General features: G+C 43.8%; 1 protein-coding gene across 1 annotated transcript in view; it reads left to right on the top strand.

Moving 5' to 3' along the window:
• Window positions 1-16490, top strand: part of TRPC5 (transient receptor potential cation channel subfamily C member 5) — a 173724-nt gene that overhangs the window by 123617 nt on the left and 33617 nt on the right. The gene's annotated exons all lie outside the window — the stretch shown is intronic.

The raw sequence follows: 16490 nt of genomic DNA, 5'->3' as shown, positions 1-16490 counted from the left end.
TATCCAAAATATACAAAAAACTCATACAACTCAATAACAAATAAAAAACAAACGATTCAATCAAAAAATGGGCAGAGGACTTGAACAGACACTTTTCCCTAGAGGACATACAAATCATCAACAAATATATGAAAAGATGCTCAACATCGCTAGCTATTAAGATAATGCAAATGAAAACCACAATGAGATACCATCTCACACCTGTTAGAATGGCTATAATCAACAGGACAAGTAATAACAAATGCTGGATAGGCTGCGGAGAGAAAGGAACCCTCATACACTGCTGGTGGGACTGCGAATTGGTACAGCCACTATGGAAAACAGGATGGAGGTTCCTCAAAAAAACTAAGAATTGATCTACCATGTAATCCAGCATCCCTCAACTGGGTATTTACCCCAAAGTCTTGAAAACCCATATCTGAAAAGATATTTGCACACCGATGTTCATAGCAGCATTATTCACAGTGGCCAGCACATGGAAGCAACTGAAGTGTCCTATGATAGATGACTGGCTAAAGCAGCTGTGGTACATATATACAATGGAATATTCTTCAGCCATAAGAAGAGATGAAATACTGCCATTTGCGACAACATGGATGGACCTCAAAATAATTATGCTAAGTGAAATAAGCCAGACAGAAAAAGTTCAAAATCACATAACATCACTTATATGTGGGATATAAATCTAAAAGCAAAAAATGAGCAGGACAAACAAACAGAGACTCACGGGCATGGACTGTAGACTAGAAGTTACCAAAGAACTATAGACTAGTGGTTACTAGTGGGCTGGGGAAAGAGGGGGAGAGGTAGATGGGGTAAAGGGGGTCAAATATATGGTAGAAAAAATTAAAAAGGAAAGGAAAATTAAAAAAAATAAGGTGAGTAAAACAAACATTGATAGGAGCAGAAACAAAGAGAAAACAGAAAGAGTCACAGGACATGTCCCAGCAGATAGAAATCTTTATAATGTTATTAAGAAATGGGATAAATAAAATGGATATTGATGAGGTTAAAACAAAGGTTTTAATACAGCGCTATCAAATGTTAGGTGGGACAAAGGGACCCTGTACTGGTACCCCAACATTAAACAGCTCCATACAATTCCCCTCTATTTACCCCAGTTTGGAGAAATTTTTTAAAAAACTAGAAGGCAAAAATTACCATGAGAAACATGACCAGCAATCGCTTATGACAGTGGTTAAGCACATTAGTCAAATTAGGTTGACAAAATGGCCACGGTCCCTTGACTAAACCCCTGACTGGAGACCCAAAGCCTTTTGCACAAGAGTATATAAAATGGTCAGGGGATGGAAAAGAGAAGTTTCCAGGACTCATTAATATAGGGTCCCATTGGTGAAGCCCTGACTCTGGCTACAATTAGACTGAGAAAATATAAAAATGTAAGAGTTGATACAATTATGAAAGTTGGAATGTTTAAGTGGGTTTTATGTAAAGAAGTTGTGTCTCCTTTACCTGAATGTTTTATGAGAATGGATAGTATGTCTGGTGGTGGAATACTTCCCCTGCCTAGTATTATAAAACCAAAACTTGTTGGTAAAGTCCTAATAGAGGCAACAGTTACAAAAATAAGAGTTGAAGGAATTAAGGTGAACATTTGTAGAAGAATTGGTGTGCTTGAACAAGCTTTATGTGAAGTAGTTGCATCTCTTTTTTTTAATGTATTTATTTAAATTAGTTTCAAGTATACAGTACATTGGTTAGACATCTATTTAGTTCATAAAATGATTTTCCCCAATAGCTCCCTCCCTCTCCTGACCCTCCACCTAGCCAAGATATTAATGCTAACTGTATTCCCTCTGCCATGCTCCCCATCCCCATGACCAACTATCAACTACTAATTTGTACTTCTTTAACCTTTCACCCCATTCTCCCAGCCCTCCAAACCTCCCTCCTCTCTGTCCATCTTTTACCTGATTGTATTATGGGGATGGACATTGTATCTGACTGGAGAATGTTTCTGCTACTTAGGATTATAAAACAGAAGGCACACAACTCCATCCTTCAAGCAATGTTAATTGGACATGCTAAATGGGAATCAGTAAGATTACCTGAGCCCATTAAGTTTAGAATAGACTCTGGAGTGCTGGTAAGGGCAAATGCTCTGTGCCATAGTCCTATGTGGAACATAGACTGGGTTTATGGCAAAAGCCTGTGAGCACCTCCCAGTAACAACTGTACCCTTTTCCACAGAAGTATACTAGAGAGAGGGGACAAGCTGAAGGCAAGATTAAAATCAGCTCACCTTCTGGGATTAATTTAAGATTTCAGGTGACCCAAAGTGCTTGGTTTCAACCCAGCTGATTGAAAATGTTTCCCATTCCCACTTGGGATATAGGAGACAGCTCATAACTCTGTCTATGAGTACACTGCCTTCAGACAATCGAACTCCTATGCCTTTTCTTTGTAAATTCAACGTCTGCTTCTTTAGGACCTTCAAGGCTTAAAAATGGCTTTTATTTTTTGACAAACTATTATCAAAGATATAGATAAGAGAAAGAAAACAAGCACACATTAGGTTCCAGAAGTGGTCCTGGGATAACCCGGTCTCAGTGTCCTATACCTTGTCCATCTCTACCCCTAGTTTTGGAGAGTGCCACACATCACTGATATCACAGCAATGACTCCAAGTTTGTGAGATATTCTTAATTATGATACTAAGATACAATTTTTTCCCTTTAACTCTGTAAACTGAGGTATTTGATAGACTCAGACATTCTAGAAATGTGTTCACTAACAAAGGTCAGGAAAAAAGAAGTGTTTCTGCTTAACTTCAAGTTGCACAAATAGAGGAGAAAAAACAATGCTATCTATTCCACTCCTATTATTTGCTTCCAGCAGCATTTCCTAAGATGGGTTACAAATAACCACAGTTCAAGGGAATGTTAAGAGGCATGAAAATGGGATCTAGTTTGAATGAGTTTTGGAAATGTTAGGACAAATTTTAAAAGGTTTTTTTCACTGCAGGACTTCTCAGAGACTATGTATTGTAAATGTGCAATATAGGGAGAGGTTTTCCCAAATGTGTTGGCCAATGAACAGAGTTTGAAAAACACTGGCTTACTTTGTCACCCATTTTGCAGCACCCACTCTCCTCCACTAGGCCACACCCCTTGCTTCTCCTTCCAGAACTCAAGGCAAATTTTTGAATGGGAAAACCAGACTCATGTGAAAGGAAAGAGAGGCCAAAATGAGTTGACCAAGAAATAGTGCTATTTTGGTTAAGCCAACCCGAGTATTTAATGACAACTGGTCACCTTGCTAGGGCCTCTGTACCAGGAACTGCTTCCGTTCCTGCATTACTCTAGAGATAGAATTCACATCAACCTGTTTTCAATATAAATACCAATTTTGTAGTGGCTTAAGCACCAGGAGACTGCTTTTGTTCCCATCAAATCATTGGACAGAATTGAACACCTGAATGCAAAGTGACTTCCAAGAGGAGAGGTCCCTGCCAATTACCCTTTTATGTGAACTCTGCTCAGGAAGTTTATGAAATACTTCCTTGCAAGTTTGTAGTGATTATTAACATCCCTTTTGCCAACCGATATTTTCCTCTCACTTGCCCAGCAGGGGCAATTGACAAGAATGGTCACTTGCCATGGATGAAATTATACCTTGAGGTGTCGGGTATGAAGAAGCATCCTCGTGCTGGGGACAAATCAGCAGTAAAGTTAGCTCAACTTTCCTCTAAGAGTTGATTTTTTTCCCTCCACAGAGGTCTGACTTTGATGTTTTCTTTTAAATTACTCAATTCAGGCATTTATAAAACCTATTATAGACACTACTCAGTCAGAGCATCAGAAAGACTCAGCTTTCAAAGTAGAAGAAAGTGAGCTTGTGTTTATGTACTTGGCACAAAGTATAACATCTGTTTATTGTCATCTTTTTCTTTTTGATTCTCCAGAGATACTATTGTTGTTCTTCAGCTTAAAAGAGGAGAAAACAGTTTTTTCCTGGGCACACGATTCAAGGAGACTTCATTGTCTTTGCTAACAACCACATGACAGTACTATTGGTGGTTCGAGTTCAGTATTGCATACTGGGAGTACCTAGCCTCATCTACTGTTGAGAGAAGCAATTGGGAGAGCATTAGCATTCTGAGAACACAGGATTTGTGAGAGAAAATGGGTGGAGGTGGCAAGAAGTTAATTTGCCAGTCTTGAATCTCCTTCTGAGGTCTCGGCCTTTGTTTCCAAATGCCTCCTGAATATACCTGGCTGAGCCATAGGTCTCTCAAACACTCAATGTCCACAGCTAAATTCCTTAACTCCATATCCCCACCCCAGACTTATTTCCTCTTTAATTCCTCATCTTATTAAGTCACACCAGCCTGAATTCTAGGAGTCATCTGGGACTCTCAACCTCTCTTTCATGCAACACATCTAGTTTCTCACTCGGCCTTTCAGCCCTGTCAGTTCTACTTCCTAAATATCTCTTGAATCTACCCTTTAAACACACACACACACACACACACACACACACACACACACACACACTCATGCAGGTATGCATGCATGCACATACACACATGCATACACACACCAGTGTCTTGGTACCTTGGTTCAGGCCTAAATCATCTCATTGTGGCGCGATCAATTCTAAGATTCTTGGAGCCCATTGAGATGAATTATAAGCCTTTATTAGCCAGCCAGCAACTGACTCTCTACCATGCAGGGTTCAAGGAGATCAGCCCGAGCTCTCAAAAGAGGCAGTTTATAAAGCCTAGAACCATCAAACAAGCAAACAGATTAACCACATCCTAGTTAACATCAAACAAGCAAGCAGATTACAGAAGCAGAAGCTGGCCATTAGCATATCTTTGCCCAGAACCACACCCTTAACATTCCCCACTGTTTTTTTTTAGGGGAATTCAAATCATTGATTCGTCAGCCTGGAGCGGTGGGTAGTGAGTTCTGAGAACCATGAGTTTCATTGTCTGCACCCTTTTTTGACATACGTAGTTAACAGTAGGTCTAATCCTCTCCTATTTTGTCAGTTTTCACCTAAAAGCCATACAAAGACCCCCTTACTTTAGGACGGAGAGAATTAAGATGGTCCAGACTGGAACCTTGATAGTCTTGTCTTTAGTGGGTCCTCTGTCCGACGCAGGGTCCATTGTTCTGATGTCTGTGGTGGATGCGCAGCCTTGATCCTGGTATGGTGAATCCAATGACAGTGTCCAGCTACCTTGACCGCGGTGGGTGTTGTGAAGATGACAGGGAAAGGTCCATCCCAGCAGCGCTCAAGAGAAGCAGGCTGTACCTTTTTCACCCAGATCCAATCAACTGGAGCGTGGTTGTGTGGCTGGACTGGATGCTGAGCGGTTATTCTGGTGGCAGAGACCAGTTGGTGGGTCTCCTGCCGTGCGAGATAGAGGGCCTGCAAAGACTTAAGCAGTGAAAAATTATGAACTTCTGTTAGCTTTCCTTCCCCTAACTCTGGGAGGAGAGGTGGGGGTCTTCCAAACATTATTTCATAAGGCGTGATGCCCTTACAATAGGGTGTGCACCATGCCCTTAACAGGGCGAAGAGGAGACTCACCCAGTTTTCGCCAGTTTCCAGCTTGAACTTAGTTAAGGTTTCTTTCAAAGTTCTATTCATTCTTTCTACTTGCCCTGAACTCTGCAGCCTATAAATGCAATGCAATTTCCAATTGATCCCTAACACCTTTGCTAGAGATTGGCTGGTCCGGGTGACGAATGCCGGGCTGTTGTTGGACCTCAGTGTTATGGGCAGGCCAAATCGAGGCACTATTTCTGAGACTAATTTCTTTGATACTACCTGAGCTGTCTCTTGCTTGGTGGGGAAGGCCTCAGTCCATCCTGAAAAAGTGTCAATGAACACAAGCAAGTACTTGAATCCGAAGGTTCCCAGGCTGACCTCAGTGAAATCCAACTCCCAATGGTCCCCCGGTGCCTGTCCATGAAGCCTCGTCCCCTGTTGTACTTCCTTGGAGGGCCCTGGATTCACTTGTGCGCAGATGTGGCACCGAGCTGATACCTGCTTAGCCATTCGTTGCAGCCCTGGGATGTAATAGACTCTTTTCATCAGTTCAATTAACTTGGTCCCTCCCAAGTGAGTGCTCTGGTGAACCTGAGTTATAAGGTCTTGGCCCAAGGCCTCAGGTACTACAATGCGGCCGTCCGGAATCCTAACCCACCCAGTAGATTCCTTTTTTCCTCCCAGCTTGTTGCATAGTTCAACTTCCCCTGGAGTGTAGATAGGGGTGTCTGTTAGCACTCTGGGCGATAGGACTGGCAGAATGTCAATTGGCCCCATTGGTTTTCGGGCAGCCTCCTTTGCTGTTATCAGCGAAAGAGTTGCCTTGTGCTACCTCAGAGCCTGAGTTCTGGTGCCCTGGGCAGTGGATGATTGCCACTTTCTTTGGCAGCCAAATTGCCTCAAGCGGGGCTAGTATTTCTTCCTTATTCTTGATTTCTTTTCTTCCCGAGGTCAGTAGCCCCCTTTCCTTATATAATGCCCTATGTACATGTGCCGTGGGAAAGGCATACCTGCTGTCCGTATGGGTATTAACAGTTTTGTTTTTACCCCACCGCAGAGCTTGAGTCACTGTTACTAGTTCAGCCCGCTGAGCTGAAGTTCCGTGGCTTAAGGCTTGTGCCCAGATGACAGTCTCAGTAGTAACCACTGCAGCCCCAGCATACCTGACTGACTCCTTCTGAGACGAAGCCACTCCCATCTGTAAATAGAGTAGCATCCGGGTTCAGCCAAGGGCTGTCTGTCAGGTCCTGTCTGGTGCAGGTGACGTTCTCTAGGACCTCAAGACAGTCATGTAGGGGTTGGCGAGGGTCATTGTCAGGCAGTAGGGTGGCTGGGTTGAGTGCGGCAGTTTTCAGGAACTGTATGTGGGGTGGGTTGAGAAGCAAGACCTGATACTGGGTGATTCAAGCATTGGAAATCCACCGGTCCGGTGGACTGCAGTGGCAGCGATTGCCCTCAAACAGTTGGGCCATCCTGCTGCCATGTAGTCCAATCTTTTGGAGAGGTATGCAACTGGTCGCTTCCAGGGTCCTAGGGTCTGTGTCAGGACCCCTTTCGCGATTCCCCGCACCTCGATAACAAAGAGCTGGAATGGCTTTTCCAGGTTGGGCAGGGCTAATGCAGGGGCTGTGGTTAGGGCTGCCTTCAGGGCTTCAAATGCCTTCCTTTCTTCCTTTCCCCAGGCTAGGCCCTCTCCTTTCCCTCCGGTACTGGTGTACAGGGGCTTAGCTATTTCTGTGAAACCCAGAATCCAAAGCCTGCAGTAACCTACTGCTCCCAGGAACTCTCGAACCTGTCGCTTGGTGCGCTGCTGGGGTATCCTCAGAATAGCCTCAATCCGACTAGAGGACAGGGCCCTTTTTCCTTTCTGTAGATTGTACCCTAGGTATGTCACTTGAGGAGTGCAAAGTTGAGCCTTCTTAGACACCCGGTACCCATTCTTGTCTAACTCCTGGAGTAGCCTGTTTACACTCTAATTCTGTTTCAGCCACTAGCAAAAGATCATCAACATATTGTAGAAGTACGACCTCTGGGTGCCTCTGGCGGAATTCGACTAAGTCCTGACTTAGGGCTTCATCGAACAGGGTTGGGGAATTCTTGAAGCCCTGAGGCAGTCGAGTCCAAGTCAACTGTCCTGAGTAAAGTCTGTCTGGGTCTTCCCATTCAAAAGCAAAGATGGGCTGGCTAGCCTTGGCCAACGGCAGAGTAAAGAAGGCATCCTTCAGATCTAGGACAGTATATACTTGATGACTCGGGGGTAGCTGGCTGAGAAGAGTGTAAGGGTTGGGGACCATTGGGTGGATGGTCTCAACTAGCTTATTGACCTCCCTGAGATCCTGGACAGGTCGGTAGTCATTGGTGCCGGGCTTCTGTACTGGGATCAGGGGAATATTCCAGGGGGAGTGGCAGGGAACTAAGATTCCTGCCTTCCTCAACTTTCGAATATGAACAACAATACCCCTTTGGGCCTTCTGACTGATAGGGTATTGACGTACCCGGGCTGGAGTAGCTGAGCTGGACAGAGTCACTATAATAGGAGGATGATGTGCTGCCAAGCTGGGAGGATTTGTTTCTGCCCAGACACCAGGAATCTTTTGTTGGAATTCAGTTAATAGGGGGTTTGTAGGTAAGGCTCCCGGCGAGCTAATTAGAGGCTCCTCTAGCAAAAGGTATTCCTCAGACAATAGGCAGGTGAGTAGAATGGTCGGTGGGCCTGACTCGACAGTCAATTCAGTATGTCGTTCCTTGAAGGAAATTGTGGCCTGTAACAATTGTGGCCTGTAACAATTCTGTAGCAAGTCTCTACCCAGCAGCGGGTACGGGCATTCTGGCATAACTAGAAATGAATGCGTTATCGTTCCTTTTCCCAGATCTGTTATCCTGGCTTGGGTCCAAGGGTAAGATTTCCCTTGTCCAGTGGGCCCTTGTATAAGTGTCTTTTCTTTTGAGAGTGGGCCCTGGGCGCTCTGTAGGACAGAGTAAGTAGCTCCTGTGTCTACCAAGAAGTTCACAGGCTTGCCCCCGACTTGTAAAGTTACCCTGGGCTCCTGGGGGCTTATAATGTAAGAGCCCCAACCTCCTCATTCTGCGTCCTCAAAGAGGACGAGGGGGGCCTTCTCCTCAGGGGCTTGTCCTTTTTCAGGGCACTCATTCTTACAATGTCCCTTTTTCTTGCAGTATGCACATTGGTCCTTCTCTAGCCCGACTCTCCTAGGTCCATTGTTCACTCTGGGTGCCTGTCCCTGGCCTCTGCCTTTTCCTGTAGGTCCCTTTGGATTGGCTCCTTGCATGGTTGCAAGCAGGACCTTGGTCATCTTGTTGGTCTGTGCTATATCTACCTCATTTCTATTGTTGAATACTCGTTGGGCTATCTCGACCAGCTCAGACAGGTTCTTTCCTTCAAACCTTTCCATCCTCTACAGTTTCTTTCTAATATCTGGGGCCGACTGACTGACAAAGGCTAAATTCACAGCCTTCCTATTATTAGGGTCCTCGGGGTCAATAGGGGTATATAACCGGTACAACTCTAAAAGTCGTTCCAGGAACGCCGCCGGCGATTCATCCTTAGCTTGGATGACCTCGCTTACCTTAGATAAGTTAATGGGTCGTCGGGCGGCAGACCGGAGGCCCTGGAGCAGAAGCTGGCGATACCGTTGGAGAGCCTCCTTACCTTGGTCAGTGTTAGGGTCCCAAGGCAGACGGGTGTTCGGGAAAACATGCTGGACGCGGGCCGGATCAGTGGAAGTCTGCCCATTGGGCTCTAATACCATCCTTGCAGCCTCCCTTAGAATTCGTTCCCGCTCCTCTGAGGTAAGTAGGACTTGGAGGTAAATAGGACTTGCTGACAATCGTCCCAAGTCGGCTGGTGGGTAAAGAAAATAGTCTCTAGCAGAGAGGTTAATCCCTGGGGTTTCTCTGAGAACGAGGGGTTCTGGTGTTTCCGATTGTACAGATCACTGGTGGAGAAAGGGACATAGACCATGAATGGCCTCTGGGTTTCTCCCCCAAGCGGGGGAGCCAATTGCCAGAGTGGGGCCAGGACTGCTGCCTGGTTCGACGAGTCAGGGACAGGATCAGGGTCTTTTGGGGGCCGGTACACAACCCCAGTGTGGGTGTGGGGAGGACTCTGGAGGGGTTCTGCCTTCCTGTTAGATGGAGACAGGAACAGGTCACGAGGGGAGAAAGGGGGAGGATTAGTGATCTCGGGGTCCTCAGGGGGTGCCTGTAAGACAGGGTAAAGAGAGTTAGGTGTCTGTCTGGACGGTTTCTCTTTTGGCCCCTTTGGTGTGGAGAGAAGGACAGACTTGGGAGTCACCTTTGACTCTTGGCCGCAGCGGCAGACCTTCAAGTACTTGGGGGCATCAGAAACAATATCGATCCACACATCAATATATGGAGCCTGATCAGGGTGGCCAGGATTTCCATAGATAATACCCCGCACCTGAAAGGCTGTTTGCAGGTCGAGTGACCCCTCTGATGGCCACTCTGTTCCAAATGTGAGCCAATCTAACTGGCAGAACCTCTGAAAGTCAAAGGGAGTGACACTAGCTCTGTAGGCTTGGGCTCGTCTCCTGAAATCCTTAAAATGGTTAAGGAGGTACTGAAGGGGGGTAGGACGATTTGAGGAAGAAGCCTGACCCATGTTAGTAAAAACAGGCAAGATCCCCCACAAAAGCCAAATAAGCCAGGGCTAGGCTCAGCCCCTGACCTAGCGTCCAGTCGGACAGGGCCACGGAGGCAAGACCTAAGGAAAGAATTAAAATACCACACATCGATATATGGAGTAAACTTATGAAGACCAAGGCAATAGGAGGGTAACAGTACATTAGACCAGTCCGGACAGACAGACACAATACAGACAGACAAGACAAACTAAAGGTAGCACAAAACGCTAGTGTACCCAAAAACCTGAATACCTGAACCAGAAACCTGAATACCTGAAGTCAAGTCTGACTTCTCAGACCTTGACCGAACTAGGGAAGTATTGCTGCATCCAACCTTCCACTAGTTCCTTTTAGGGACCACCGACAGACAGATCCAAGCGCAGTCTTACTCACCGGTGAAGCTGCCCAAGATGGCTCATGCCCAATTGTTACAGAATTAAACCTTTTTGTCCACTTGCCCTCCTGGGCGAGTCTGCCTAGCGTCCGGGGCTGAGAAACGTCTCTCAGCGGCCGTCCTCTGGACGGGGCAGGTCCTTGCCCAAGGTGGCCAGGGTCGTGGGTCTTAGGAGATCTCCCCGCTCTGGAGAGATCTCGCTGGGGCCTCCAAATATTGTGGCGCGATCAATTCTAAGACCCATAGAGCCAATTGAGATGAGTTATGAGCCTTTATTAGCTGGCCAGCGACTGACTCTCTACCATGCAGGGTTCAAGGAGATCAGTGCAGAGCTCCCAAAAGAGGCAGCTTTATAAAGCCTAGAACCACACCCTGGTTTAACATCAAACAAGCAAACAGATTAACCACACCCTAGTTAACATCAAACAAGCAAGCAGATTACAGAAGCAGAAGGTGGCCGTTAGCATATCGTTGCCCAGAACCACACCCTTAACAATCTCCCCTAAGAATTGCTGCATTCTTTTTTTAAATTATATTTTATTTTTATATTTTATTGGTTTCAAGTATATAGTACATTGCTTAGACATTTATATAGTTTATGAAGTGATTCCCCCTATTATTCTATCACCCACCTGGCTCTACACACAGCCATTACAATGTATTAACTATATTCCCTATGCTGTACTCTACCATCCCCGTGACAATTTTGTAACTACTAATTTGTACTTCTTCATCCCTTCAACTTTTTCTTCCAGCCCCACAACTTCCCTCCCATCTGGAAGTAACCAGTTTGTTCTCTGTATCTATGAGTCTGTTTTTGTTTAGTTTGTTCTTTTTGTTACTTAGATTCCACATGTAAGTGAAATCACATGGTGTTTATCTTTCTCTGTCTTATTTCACTCAGCATAACCTCTAGTTCCATTCATATCATTGCAAATGGTAGGGTTTCATTTTTTATGGCTGAGTAATATTCCATTGTATATATGAACCATAACTTCTTATTCAGTCGTCTCTTGATGGGCATGTAAGTTGCTTCCATACCTTGGCTATTGTGAATAGCGCTGCTATGAACATAGGTGTGCATAGATCTTTACGAATTAGTATTTTGGTTTTCTTTGAATAAATCCCCAGAAGTGTAATTGCTGGGTCAAAAGGTAGTTCTATTTTTAATTTTTTAAGGAACCTCCTGTTTTCTATAATGGCTGTACCATTTTGCAATCCCACCAACAGTGCAGGAGGATTCCCTTTTCTCCACATCCTCAGCAACACTTGTTTTTGATTTATTGATGATAGTCATTCTGACAGGTGTGAGACGATATCTTGTTGTGGTTTTAACTTGCATCTCTCTGATGATTAGTGATCTTGAGCATCTTTTCATAGATCTATTGGCCCTCTGTATTTCCTCTTTGGAGAAATGGCTATTCAGGTCTTCTGCCCATTTTTTTAATTGGATTGTTCTTTTGTTGTTGAGTTGTATGAGTTCTTTATAAATTTTGGATATTAGCCCCTTATCAGACGTATCATAGGCTAATATCTTCTCCCATTCAGTAGGTTGTTTTTTTGTTTTGTTGATGGTTTCTTTTGCTGGACAAAATCTTTTTAGTTTGATGTAGTTCCATTTATTTTTCTTTTATTTCCCTTACCCAAGGAGATATAGCAGAAAAAAAGTACTAATATCAATATCAGAGTGTTTACTCCCTATGTTTTCTTCTAGAAATTTTATTGTTTCGGGTCTTACATTTAAGTCTTTAATCCACTTTGAGTTTATTCTTGGCATATGGTGTAAGAAGGTGGTCCAGTTTCATTTTTTTGCACGTATCCATCCAATTTTCCCAACACCATTTGTTGAAGAGACTTTCTTTACCCCCACTGTATATTTTTGCCTCCTTTGCCATGCTTTTAACTGGTCTCCCAGCCTTCAGTCTTATCTCCCCTCCAAACAATTTCCCATGTGCTTTGCAGAAATTGCTTTCTAAATACCAGTGTTATCCTGTCACCTCCCTGGTGTCATTCTCACTAGGTATCTAAATCTTCTCCAGTGTAAAATCTATCTCTTTACACACAGGTTTTGGTTATCTGGACTCTCACCTCTGTAGACTCTCACTTCTTTCCTCAAGAGTCAATATCTTGCTCTTCTCCAATTTCAGGAAAGCAACTCAGCCCTACAGGCCTTTGCACATCACAGGTCATTCCCTCGGCCTGGAATGCTCATCCCCACCTGGCCATCCTGGAAAACTCTTGCTTATCCTTTAAGCTTCTGAAAAAGTGTCAAAATGTTACCTACTCTTTTAAGCCTTTTCTTACTAACTCCAATCTGCTCTCAATTAACAGGCTCCTTCTGTGTTTCACATGGCATTCTAAGCACATCTCCATTGCAATAACCTGTTGTATTTTAGTCATTTGTTATCTCTCTCACCCACCAAACTGGGACCCCCACCTAGGTAAGCCTTGTAAACTGTCCTAAAGAAGACTAAGACATAACGGTGCTCAACATGCCTATTAAACCACTAAGTGAGTAAAAAGGATGAATTCCAATAACAATTCTATCTTTAATCCTAGAAGACCTGCTTCTGCTTCTGCCACCTTCCCTGTTTGGCTGAAGTATCTGACCAGCTCTGTCACTCTGCTGATCCACTTTAAACTTACTTTCAGTGAAAACTCTTAGCCTTTCTCTTACCTCCCTCAGCCTGTAGTTGGGAACTTGGCCTGAGAGCAAAACTCTAGGTTGATCCATATTAAACTTCATCTTGTTAGTTCTAGCACATTGCTCCAGGCTGTTTAAATCTTTCTGAAACTTGATCCTGTCACCCAGTCTATTAGCTAACCCTCCCAGTCTTGTGTTATCTGAAAATCTAAGAAGATTGCCATCTAGTCTCATCAAAAGCATTTGATAAAATTGTCAGACAGCCTTAGTATTCACTGGGTGGGATATTGGGCAGCTCTTAAAATGATAACTCCAAAGCCTCTATATATATGTAAAATGTGTAATTTTTAAAAGCACAATATTTGTATACACTACGATTGCGACTATGTACAACTAGATATGCAAATGGATAACAATCTATAAAGACAATAAAGAAAGGTAAAACAACAAGGTTGTATTTAGGTGGAAGGTTAATAATACTTATAAAAATAATGTTTACTGGGTGCTAGGTCCAGGCACTATTACAAAATGAGCTTTACATGAATTAACTCATTTAATCCTCACAACTATGCTATCAGGTAAGTACTATTATTGCTATCCATTTTACAAATGGAGAAATTAGGATACAAAACAGTTAACAGGCTGCCCCCAGTCACATAAGATGATCAGTAGCAGAGTCAGGATTTCAATCCATGCATACAAGCTCCAGTTTGTGCTTTTATCCAGGGATTCAGGTATAAAACTGGTTTTGTAAAGCCATATAAAATTTGTTGTGTAAAGTTGTAATAATCACAAATACATGTAAAGCTAAATAGCACAGAGCCACGACCTAGCAGGTCACTTGGGACCTCCTTGTAAACTATCACCATTCATTTGGGGCTATCTCTACCTAATCAGTGGTGATTTCTCTACCCAACATTCAGTCCATATTCTCCCATCTTATTTACCTAGATACAAACTCAGTTCCTAACAAAGGCAATTTTTTTTCTGACCAGATATTAAAGGTTCTTATTGATTGTCTTCAGCTGTTCCCCCTGATTTCATTTTATAGCCTTCTCACTACTGTCATCACAGCATGGTGCTATTCATTTGTGCTTTCCTTAGTTATTTGCTTCTCCTGTTATCTTTATTATAGATTTATTCAACAAACATTTATTCAGCAACTGTTATGTGCCAGGCAATGAAGATACTGAGTAAGATGGCATCTTTATCCTCAAGAAGTTCATAGTCTAATAGAGAACACAAGTAAACAGTTAGAATAGCTGCCATTTTTAATGCTTACCACATGCCAAGCACTGTGCTGAGTATGTTGTTGTAACCGCCAGCCCCCAAAAGACACTCGGACCACCAGAAATCAGTGAGTTATAGGAAACATGCTCTTTATTCAGCCAGCTGGGTCTGCCAGGGGTACGTGGACCCCAAATTAAGCAGCCCCAAAATGTAGAGGTACAGGGTTTTTAAGCCCTGAATCCCATTCCTCATTCTGTCTTAAACGCAAAGGTCTATTTTTCTTTTATTCACTACCTGTCAACCCACAGGTCGGTTGTGCAAGCGGGGGTACAGGAGCAAAAAGCTTATTGTTAGACTGTTATGTTCCCATGGGCGATAGCCTATGTTCCCATGGGCGATAGCCAAGCAGTAATTTTCCAGCCAGCACATTCCCCACTGGCCTTAGCAGAAAATCAAATCTTTGATTCTTCATGTGGAATTTGCTCATAGCCTCTATTTTGTAATACTAAAAGTTTAATAGAATTAATTCTCTTCCTTATATATGCAAACAAGAAATCGAGGAAACATGGGCCAAAAGTTAACAAGAAGAGGAGGAGGATTAAAGGTCCAGCTATAGCAGATAGAAGGGTTGTTAGCCATGGTGACCAACTGAACATCCTATGAAACCAGTTATCTGATTCTAGTCTTTGTTTTTCCCTAGCATCTTAATTTCTCTCTACTAGTCGTAAGCTCTCTCTAATTACTCCAGAGTTATTAGCATAGAAGCAACAGGTTTCACCTAGAGCCATACATAATCCATCTTGTTCTAAGAATAATAAATCTAAACCTCTTCTATTTTGGAGGACTACTTCTGCTAGTAAATCGACTTGAAGTTCTAGCCTGCTGAGCTCAGTTAAGTTTAAGGGAGTTCCTACCCCGACATAGTAAGGGGGTTTTTGGGTTTGGGCACAACCAGCAATTTTGTCCTATGTCTGGGGTGGTCTTATTTAAGACCTTGTGTATTGTCGTTAGCAAAGTTATTAATGCTCCTTCTGATTTTGGTTGTGGCTGGTCGAATGCCTGGGCTAAAGAGATAAAAAGGAAGAAACAAAGGATTAGACCTATGTATGCTTGAGTCTTAGTCTTAAGGGTCTGTCTTCCTGAGCTATCCACTCTCGTGCTGCCTTCACGTGGAAGTGATGAATCCATGATGGGATGCCATCTACTTTAACTGCAGTGGGCGTCATCAGGTAGACAGTGAAGGTTCCTTTCCATTTGGGTTCTAGTCCCTTGGAAGTGAACTTCCGGATCCACACAGAGTCCCCAGGCTGAAACTGATGGGGAAATCTGTCCCCTGGGGCTGAGTGGGCAGCACGAACCCCAGACCAAATCTCCTTCTGTACACTTTGAAGGGCCTGTAAAGACTTAAGTAAGACAAGGTTACGTAGTTCTGCCTTTTTCTCATCTTCTATTCTAGGTACTAAAGGTGGGGGTTTTCCAAAGAAAATTTCAAATGGGGTGAATCCGTTAATATATGGAGTACACCTGGCTTGGAGGAGAGCAAAGGGGAGTAGTTCTACCCAGGTCCCACTAGTTTCTAATCCTAACTTGACTAATGTCTTTTTTAGGGTCCGATTCGTTCACTCTACTCGGCCCGAACTTTTGGGGCCGGTAGGCGCAGTGGAGTTTCCATTACGAATTTAGGTACCTAGCCAATTGTTGTGATGCCTTTGCTACAAAGGCTGGCCTGTCATCAGACCCTAAAGTTCCAGGGAGACCAAATTGAGGGAGAATTTCTTGTAGTAGTTTCTTAGTAGCTACTAAGGCAGTCTCTTTCCTGGTGAGGAAGGCCTCTACCCATCCTGAAAATGTGTCTATAAAAACAAGTAAATATTTGTAGCCCCCCCCATAGTCGGGGTTATCTCAGTGAAATCTACTTCCCAGTGGTCCCCCAGATAAGTTTCTCTTTCCCTATGCCTAGATTCTATCTTCCCCTTCTTTGGATTAATTTGGACACAAGCCGGGCATCGTGAGGCAATCTCCTCTGCAGTTCTTC

Source organism: Pteropus vampyrus, unplaced genomic scaffold (genome assembly GCF_000151845.1).
Source record: "Pteropus vampyrus isolate Shadow unplaced genomic scaffold, Pvam_2.0 Scaffold244, whole genome shotgun sequence".
Taxonomy (NCBI): domain Eukaryota; kingdom Metazoa; phylum Chordata; class Mammalia; order Chiroptera; family Pteropodidae; genus Pteropus; species Pteropus vampyrus.
Note: the sequence above shows the minus strand (reverse complement) of the source record. Positions and strands in the feature narration are given on the sequence as shown.